The 10555-nt window shown below is 40.7% G+C and overlaps 1 pseudogene; it reads left to right on the top strand.

The window, feature by feature from the left end:
* Positions 1–339: 339 nt before the first annotated feature.
* On the top strand, positions 340–1807 carry LOC126394175 (uncharacterized; annotated as a pseudogene).
* Positions 1808–10555: the final 8748 nt, after the last annotated feature.

Raw genomic sequence — 10555 nt, 5'->3', positions numbered from 1 at the left:
CATGAAAAGGTGCTGAATGTCATATTTGAAACAAACAAACAAAAATACATAATCCACTCCACTCTAATGACCCACATAACAAAAATGTTTCTGTTTCCACAGGAAATGTGCAGTTGCTACTTCTTAGATGCTTTTTGAAAATAAATTAGAACTTAGGTAAAATACTTTATTTTTTGGTTTACTTCCTGAGATTTATGCAACAAAAGCACATGGTTAGGTTAAGAATAAAATATCATGGTTTAGCCTAAAATAAATATGGTTGTTACTAATGTAATGTAATGTCACATGACATATATCATGAGACATACATAACTGGCATGCTACACACACTAGCACACCATGTTGTTATTAAAAATAACTCACAGGCTGCCAGGTGAAGTGGAGGAAGTGGTGGGGAGAGCAAGATCGAGCTCAGCACCAGGCCCAAGTGGCGTGCCCTATAACATGTATAAGAACTGCCCAAAGCTACTACATCAGCTTTGGAGGGCCCTGAAGGTGATCTGGAGGAGAGGGAAGATTGCCAAGACATGGAGGTATGCTGAGGGAGTGTACATACCGGAAGATGAGAAGTCTGAGAACATCGACCAGTTCCGGGTAATCTCCTTGCTCAGTGTGGAGAGCAAAATCTTCTTCAGCATCGTGGCCAAGAGACTCTCCGACTTCCTATTGAGTAATAAGTATATTGACATGTCAGTGCAGAAGGGAGGAATACCAGGAGTTCCTGGTTGCCTGGAACACTACCAGGCGTGGTAACCCAGCTCATCAGGGAGGCAAGAGAGGGCAGAAGTGACCTGGCTGTACTGTGGCTAGATCTCACCAATGCTTATGGCTCCATACCCCATAAGCTGGTGGAGGTCGCACTGGAGAAACACCATGTACCCCAGAAGGTGAAAGACCTCATCCTGGACTATTACAGCGAGTTCAGCTTGAGAGTTTCATCTGGCCAGTTGACATAGGACTGGCACCAGCTGGAAGTGGACATAATTACTGATTGCACCATATCAGTGACCCTCTTCGTGCTGGCAATGGACATGCTGGTCAAGGGAGCTGAAACAGAATGCAGAGGCCCACTCAGCAAGTCTGGAGTAAGGCAACCGCCCATCAGAGCCTTCATGGACGACCTCACGGTGATGACTGTACCAGGAGCCAGGTGGATTCTCCAGGGGTTGGAGAGGATCATGGCATGGGCACAGACAAATTCCGCTTCAGGCTGGGAGAACATCTGATTCCGTCAGTCACTGAGAAGCCAGTGAAGAGCCTTGGGAAGGTCTTCAACTGCAGCCTGAATGACAGGGACTCCATCAAGGCGACCAGTGCTGACCTAGAGGGCTTGCTGAGAGCAGGGGACAAGTCTGGGCTCCATGGAAGATTCAAGGTCTGGATCTACCAGCATGGAATCCTCCCAAGAATCCTCTGGCCTCTGCTCATCTATGAGGTTCCCATGACTGTGGTGGAAGGTTTTGAGCAAAGAGTGAGCTGCTATCTTCGCAGATGGCTGAGACTGCCACGCAGCCTAAGTAACATTGGACTGTATGGGAACACCAACAAGCTCAGGCTCCCTTTCAGCTTGGTCAGGGAGGAGTTCATCGTGGCACGGGAACACCTGCAGTGCTCTGGATCCAGAGATGCCAAAGTGTCCGGGGCAGGGATCATGGTGAGGACAGGGAGGAAGTGGAGGGCAGCTGAGGCGGTCCAGCAAACCGAAACTCGGCTGAAGCACAAGGTCATCCTCGGTACAGTGGCGCAAGGCAGAGCTGGACCTGGGAGCCTGACAACAATTGGGTGGAGTTTCCACAGCATGTCGTGAGACAATGTGTTTAAGGCAATAAGCCAAAAAAAAGTGTGTTAAAATATGTTGTAAATCGCTCACACAGTTAATGTTGTGATAAAAGACATTTTGCACCATGAGATAAGTGACATACACAGTTAGGGACCTCCCCCCTGTGTGGGTTTTAGGCATAAAGTTGTGCTGAAGTAAAATGAAGAGAATTTTTTAGTTCAAAGTTCATCTCTTTGCCTTAAGTGCAACACATACCGCCGCCAGTGCGGCGCTGTGGCCGTCAAGGGCCGCCCCCCAACACACACTGGCAGCGGCGCGCAGCGGCACCGTCAACATGTATTTCCCACCCCAGCCCGCTAGGTGGCTGTACCTACACTAGTTGCCAACGGTTGCCAACTGCTAATAACAGAAGAAGAAGTGCAAAAACTTTGAGGCAACAACAACTTGAATTTCACGGGTGAGTTTCTTATGAAAGTCTACGAGACGAGACGTACATAAAAGGCTTTTCTCGAAGCGCCGCCATGAGCGCCGGCCGCGCTGGAAATAGAGCAGTGGGCTGAAGCAGAGCGGCGCGGCGCGTCGGCCGGCGCCAGTGTGGGTTGGTTCATAGAATATAATGGAGGCGGGCGTTTTGACGCGCGGCGCACGGCGGCGGTGTGTGTTACACTTTATCCTTATGATCATGAGAAACCTAAGCACAATATAACATATGTTTTTAGCTCAATGAAATTCAAATCAAAATGTTGAAAAATGTTTACTCATTTTGTTTATGTTCAAAATTAAATGCTCAAACAACAACAATATGTTAAACTGACTTAAAATTTCGGCCAGACAAGGGTCATGTGGCACATTTATTTTGTGTGGTGTACTCAAAACATTTATGTTACTGTATTGTAATAAACTAAAAGTGTGTAAGGTGTTTCCAAAAAAAATATGTTGAGTGAGCAAATTGGGGTTTACAGTACAGAATAAAGTGCTGGTTGTCAGTGACTTTTGGGTAAAAAATGAAATGCTATTTAAAGTAATAATGATTATTGTAGTGACTTTAGTAATTATAAAGATCCTCATGTTTTTTTGTGTTTCTCAAAATGTATGATTCTGTTAGCTACCAGCTGAGTATGATGGACATAATGAAACCCTGGTAAATAAACAGGACTGTTGTCATCTGTATGGTAAAATGCACCCTTATCAGCCAGAGGGCAAACAAAAGCTGCAGCGTCTGATACTCTGTATGATGTAGATATTATTGCAGCTTTTAACTACATGGCGGGAGAAGGCTGATATAAAATATCCTCCCCCTTTTCTGATCCCACCTTACCATTTTAACAATTTTTGCACAATCCCAAACAGAACTGATGTGGGTGTAGTAGAATTGTTAATTTGCTGAAATTACAAATGCTTAGTAAGAACTAAATCTCTCTATCATAGTCTGTGAAAATATATGAATTTGCCTGAATTGGAGTTATAGGTTGGACCAGTATGAATTAAGATTAATTTTGCAATGTAGATGCAATGCGATGTAAATATTCACTATTATAGTGAGGAGGGTCTGCAAACATCCATGAAAATCAAGTTTTCATGTGGACTGGGTGAAAAAGGACAGTTTTACCAAACAATGAATAACACTTGAAGAAAAAGCAATCCATGTGGAGCTTCTGCCCACATCATTCAAGCCTGACCTCTGAGCTGATCACAACTGTCTACACCCCATGTTCAAGGAGTGACAGCTGAGAGCAGCATTAACTCACATTCTTATTTAAAAAGTCAAATTGTGATAAACTAACTCATTAACAACTACTTGAACTGTATGTCAATATAAATGGTCTATGTGTTAATTGGATGGCTGGTTGTCATTAAATAGCATGTTTCAGGCATGTCTGTAACATTTGGATCCACCCCACTCCCCAGTTCAAAGAAAAAAATCTGAGTATTTAGAGGGCTGCTCTAATGCTGAAATCTGGAACTGTTCCTGCATATTAAACTTTACAGGGCCCAGTATTTCTATATTGCCTGTCATGCGTTGTTAAGACTGGCCTCTCTCTTTTAAAACCGTCATCACACCACTTTATATGAGTGTGTGGGTACATCTGGCCAATGTATTTGGCATCCTCTGTAGATCCTGGCTCAGACACCTAACATGAGACCTTAAAGCCCTCAGCACCAAGCTTGCCTGGCATCTGCTCCTCTGGGAAAGCTGGGTTGGGAGAAGAGGCCCTGAATCAGGACAGGCTCGAGAGCTGTGTGTGTGTGTGTGTGTGTGTGTGTGTATGTGTGAGTGTGAGTGTGAATGAGTGAGTGAGTGAGTGAGTGAGTGAGTGAGTGAGAGAGAGAGAGAGAGAGAGAGAGAGAGAGACGATGACCCTTGCTCTACTTACTCTCGGTTGCTTGTAATGTTGGTGATCCAGGAATTTAAGCCTCTTCTGCTATTCCGTAAGTGGCTGTAAGTGGTTGTGCGTCACTCTGCAGAAGTGTGCCAGCTAAATGCCTGAAATGCAAATGCGAATATGGCTTCAGTTCCACAGTGAATAAACCATGTCCTAGAGAAGACTTATGAGAAAAAAATACTGCTAGTTAGGAGGGTTAGTTTATACACTCCTGACCTATAGTTATGTTGTAATGACTGACAATAAGACGTGTTGATACAGAGTTAGAAATTATTAGCTTGTAATGGCTTTTAGGTCCTAAAACACTTTTGGAAGTTTCTGTTTATTTTATTTTATTCTATTTTATTTCTTAAAAACACCCCTTCAAAACACCATATTGGTGTTTTTGCATAAAATGCATGTATTTTACATGACTGCTGACCATTGTTGAGTTATTGTAATAAGCAGTAGCATAATGAAAGGGCAGACATTTCTGGTTGCCTCTCTGTCAGCTCTGATAAACTTGCTAAATGTAGGCTCTTATTTCTATTTTGCAAGTCTTGCTGCTTTTTGTGGTTGGCTTGGGGAATTGGTGGCATGTGGCTGTGAGTCACTCATCAGAATGAGGAAATCAACTCACCAGTCTGAAAACTCTCCTTCTGACGACTTCTAGCTTGCTAGCTGTGTCGAGGTTTTCAAATGTAAAAACCAGTAAACACTCAGGAAAAGATGGAGAAGATGACACCACCATACTCTCAACAATACGATTGCGGGTAACTTATAGATATCATTGTTGAAGCTCCCACACTAAATCATACCACCATTTCCACTTTCTGAAACAAGCCACATTGCTAGCATCCTACTGAATTCTTACAAGAAACCTTAATCTTCCTGGAGATCTCCCTCCAGCCAATGTATTTAGGTTTTTATAGTGAAATAAGTGCGTATCCTGTAGGTAACTCCTCATTTAAATCTTGTGAATCAGCCATTCCTTGTTCATTGTGGTGCTTCCAACGCGAGCAGCAAAATAAAAATAGAAATGGGGCGTCCCACAAAAGTTCAGCCCAAAATGGCTTGCCGCATTGCGCTGCGTTGTGTCGTGTTGCCCGCAGGAAATCAGGACAGTCCAATAGAAAGCAATGCAGTCAAACTGATTTTTTCGCTGGCACTCACTCACGTCACATCCGGTTGGGACATCGTATTAGGACACACAAGTAACACTTGAGTAGTAGTGTAACCCCACTTTGTTGTTCAGTGGCATTCTCCCTCCCTCTGGCTTATGGGTAATAAGCATGCTACAGTTTTTTCTTGTTTTTAGTTTCTTTAATTCACACCAAAATTCGGCAAGACTGCATTTCACCCAGCTTCTCTCCAATTCAACTGCAGCATGTTACCCTGACTCTGTCACGCTAACACCTGTCCCCTGCAAAACAATACCAGGTAGAAACTATAGTTACTCTTAATCTCACTTGAGGCTAAGGGGACTTTAAATAACAACTTAAAAGTACACATGAAAATATGTTATATAAAATATGTCATACATAAGTGCTATTGATGATAAAGGAATAATTACTGTATTAATAATATAAATCAATTCTCTAGGTCAAAAATAACAATGTGGAATTATTCCTGCTAAAACATTAATCTTTCCACAGTATTTTGTAGCAACATAAATTAGTATGGTGACTTAATATTGTGTACAGTAATGATGGTAACAGTAGCATCAATTTAAAGATGCAAATATTGTTTATATTCAGTATCAATTATTCTGTAAATAATTTTCTTGATTATTATTTTTTTATGTAGGTTATCAAAAAGTGAAAAAAAAATTCTCCAAGGCTTATTTAAATGTCTTATTCAATCCAACCAACAGCCCTAGGTCCTAAAGATATTCTATTTACTATCAAGAGAAAAGCATCAAATTCTTACTTTACAGAAGGTGAAAAGAAAGTGTAGGGCATGAAAAAGTTATGTGATTAATCAAATGCAGTATATTTGCTGATTAATTGACTAATCAGTTTCAAGTCTAGATCAGTTCATTTTTAGTTTTGCAGTTTTCTATGGATTTGACAACACTGAATGTAGTACAGTATAGGGGTGTTTCTAGGAATGGAGGACACTGGGGGCTTAGCCCAGACCACTGTAGGGGGATCTGTGGGGATCGTCTACCCGGAAGTTTCTTTTAATGAGCAAGCTCTATTTTGATGTTTTTATGCATTCTGGCATCTCATGTACCCATAAAACATTCTTTTTATCCCATTTCATTCAGCTTAATGATGAATTGAGATGTTACAAATATTAGTAGTTGATAGTAGAATACTTTGCTCCCATCATCAAAATTTATTATCATGTTATATTCGAGGGCTTTAATGCATGAACAAACTTACACACTATTGTTATTATTATAGTAATTAGTATTATAATTAGTATTGGTATTCATTAATGTATTTATTAATTTATGTATTAGGTCCATTCTTATTTTTGAAAAATATATACAGTCTATTTAGATCTGGGGCTATTTCTAAAACATTTGGGGCTGAAGCCTGGGACACCCAGGCCTAACAACACCACTGGTAATGTATGAAATAAAATGTGCTATAACGCTGGTTTGATCATATCCTCTGTTTTATCTGTGTTCAGTTTTACAATAAAAGTCAAAGGTCAAATCTGGATCTATGGATGCCATGCCATCTCACTAAACTGGCATATAGCCAGTTGTTTGAAGCAGTAAAAGAATTCTACTGATTCAGAGATTAAAGTTGGTTTTAATATCAATCGGATTTTGTAAAGGTGTTGAACCCTCCCCATCTGCTCTGGAGAATTCTTAATAGACAGTTTATTGTCCTTAGAATTAGAATTAGAATTAGAATTAGAACAATTTCTGGGAAAATAAAAACATAAGCATCCATTAACACACAGTAAATTTTCAGTTATGAGCTTGTTGTGTTATGTCTCTGTGATGCTTGCCAAGGCTCTTCCTTTCCCTGTAATTACTGGATGAAATTCACATCACACATTAACATAAAGCAGGCGGCCAAATATGTTTTTTTCAACAGTGAGAATTTATAGCCTGAACTATGTTTTGTCCTTATATCACACAGATATGCAGTTTCAGCCAGGCTTGGCCAAAACATCCATATGTTTGTTTGACCTGATTGATTCATCGTTCAGCAAACGATGTGGGCTTTGTAAATAATTGGCCAACTTTCTGGGGAAAACCTGGTCTGGTTAGGAGAGACGGCATTCATCCCACTTTGGATGAAGCCACTCTCGTCTCTAGGAACCTGTCCAAGTTTATTAGAAATTCAAAACCCTGACAACCCAGAGTTGAGACCAGGAATCAGAGTCGTAGTCTTAAACGCTTCTGTAAGCTTCTAGTCCAGATACCCACCTAAAGTGTCTGTCCTCCGATCACCTAAATTATTTAAATCTAAAATTAAACAAAGAGGAGTTGTGCATAAAAACCTAATAAAATTAAAGCCTCTTCTGTGACAGAAAGACAAAACAGAAGAATTAAATGTGGACTGTGAAATATCAGGTCTCTGTCATCTAAACCAATGTTAGTAAACAAATTAATATCAGATTATCATATTATCACTGAAACCTGGCTGTGTCACGATGAATATGTCAGTCTAAATGAATCCAGTCCTCCCAGTCATAATAATACCCACATTCCTCAAGGCAAGGAGGGGGAGTTGCAGCCATTTTTAACTTTAATCAGACCTGAACCTAAACTAGATTATAATTCCTTTGAAAGCCTTGTCCTTAGTCTTTTACATCCGACCTGGAAAACCTCACAGCCACTTTTATTTTTAGTGTACTGTGCTCCTGACCCGTATACTGAATTTTTATCTGACATCTCAGAGTTTGTATCTAGTTTAGCTCTTAAATCAGATAAAGTTATTATTGTGGGTCATTTTAATATTCATGTTGACGTTGATAATGACTCCCTCGCTACTGCAGATTATTAGACTCCATTAGCTTCAGTTAGAGTACATAAACCCACTCACTGTTTTAACCACACCCTCGATCTAGTTGTGAGGCATGGAATTGAAATTGAAAAGTTAATAGTCTTTCCACAGAATCCATTTCTCCCTTTGATTTCTTTCTAATCGATTACATGCCACTCAGCAACAGTTACTAGTGCTGTAGCAAAATTTAAAGAAATGATTCCATCGATGTTAATACCATGTCCCTCTGTAACTGAGGTTTCCCATACTGACTTTAAACTCTCCAAAATCGATTATCTTGTTGATAGAGCTGCAGGCTCACTGCGAACAACACTGGACTCTGTAGCACCTCTTAAAAAGAAGTTAACAACACAAAGAAAGTTCCCTCCTTGGTACAAGTCCCAAATACGAAAATTAAAAGAAATATCATGGAAATTTGAAAAGAATTGGCAATTAACCAAGCTGAAAGAATCTCGTTTAGTCTGGGAAGACAGTCTTAAAATGTATAGGAGGGCCCTCCGCAATGCCAGAGCAAACTATTACTCAGCATTAATAGAAGAAAATAAGAACAACCCCAGGTTTCTTTTCAGCAATGTAGCCAGGCTGACAGAAAGTCACTGCTCCATTGAGCCTTGTATTCCTTTAGCCCTTAGCAGTAATGATTTTTTTTAATGAGAAAATTCTAACTATTAGAGAGCGATCACACTGAGATGAAACGCCAGAAACATGACGCCAGTAAAACCATTGTTTTCCTATGATACGGCGCATCTGACCGGCGTTCAAGTGTCTTTTTAGATGACCGTTTTTCCGGCGTCTTTTTAGACGCGCATAGACGCTGAAAAGTTCAAATATTTTCAACTTTTTTGAGCACCAGACGCCAGTAGCTAGCGCGCATTGAATAAGTGCTTCCAGCATTTCAAGCGTCTTTGAAGCGTCCACGTCTGTAGCGTCTCATTTCTGTGTGATCACCCCCTAAGAAGCAAAATTCATGACCTCCTGCCCTCAAACAGCACCAATCTTCTTTCAAACACAGGGAAGTTAAACACAGCTGTAAAACCTGATAAATACTTTGATTGCTTCTCCCAGATTACTCTTCAACATCTGAACTTCATGATTTCTTCATCTAAATCATCATTGTGTCTCTTAGACCCCACCCCAACTAGGCTACTTAAGGAAGTCTTACCTTAAGTTAACAGTTCTTTACTAGACATGATCAATATAATGCAACACACACCGGCGCGGCGCTGTGGCCGTCAAGGGCCGCCCCCCAACACACACTGGCAGCGGCGCGCAGCGGTACCGTCAACATGTATTTCCCACCCCAGCCCTCTAGGTGGCTGTACCTACACTAGTTGCCAACGGTTGCCAACTGCTAGTAACAGAAGAAGAAGAGGAAAAACTTTGAGGCAACAACAACTTGAATTTCATGGGTGAGTTTCTTATCAAAGTCGTCTTATTAAAAATTTGAAACAGCCGGAGTTGATCCTACGAGACGAGACGTACATAAAAGGCTTTTCTCGCAGCGCCGCCATGAGCGCCGGCTGTGCTGGAAATAGAGCAGTGGGCTGAAACAGAGCTGCGCGGCGCATCGGCCGGCGCCAGTGTGGGTTGGTTCATAGAATATAATGGAGGCGGGCGTTTTGACATGCGGCGTACAGCGGCGGTGTGTGTTGCACATGAATCTTTATTAACAGGCTATGTACCACAGTCCTTTAAGGTAGCTGTAATTAAACCTCTTCTAAAAGAAAGCCCACCCTAGATCCAGAGATCCAATTATAGACCCATATCTAATCTTCCCTTTCTTTCAAAGATACTTGAAAAGTCGTCGCAGACCAGCTGTGTGACTTTCTCCATGATAATAATCTATTAGAGGAATTTCAGTCAGGATTTAGAGTGTATTATACAACTGAGACAACACTAATTAAAATTACAAATGATCTCTCTTCTCTCTTCTGATTGCTTCAGACAAAGGATTCATCTCTGTACTTGTTTTATTAGATCTTAGTACCACATTTGACACAATGGACCATCAAATTCTACTACAGAGACTGGAGCACTTAATTGGCCTAAAAGGTTCTGCACTAAGCAGGTTTAAATCTTATTTATCCGACCGATTTCAGTTCGTTTATATTCATGATGAATCATCTTTACATACTAAAGCTTGTTTTGGAGTTCCACAAGGTTCTGTGCTCAGACGAATTCTATTCACTTTATATATGCTTCCCTTTGGTAACATCATTAGAAATCACTCTGTAAATTCCATTGTTATGCAGATGATAGACAATTATATCTATCGATAAAGCCAGAAGAAATGGATCAATTAACTAAAATTCAAAAATGCCTTAAAGACATAAAAACCTGGATGAGCTCCAGTTTCCTTATGTTAAATTCAGACAAAACTGAAGTTATTGTTCTTGGCTCCAAACCCCTCAAAAATTCTTTACCTGATGATATAGTTTCTC

This window comes from Epinephelus moara, chromosome 8 (genome assembly GCF_006386435.1).
Source record: "Epinephelus moara isolate mb chromosome 8, YSFRI_EMoa_1.0, whole genome shotgun sequence".
NCBI lineage: Eukaryota > Metazoa > Chordata > Actinopteri > Perciformes > Serranidae > Epinephelus > Epinephelus moara.
The sequence above is the reverse complement of the archived record's forward strand: the minus strand, read 5'-3'. Positions and strand labels throughout refer to the sequence as shown.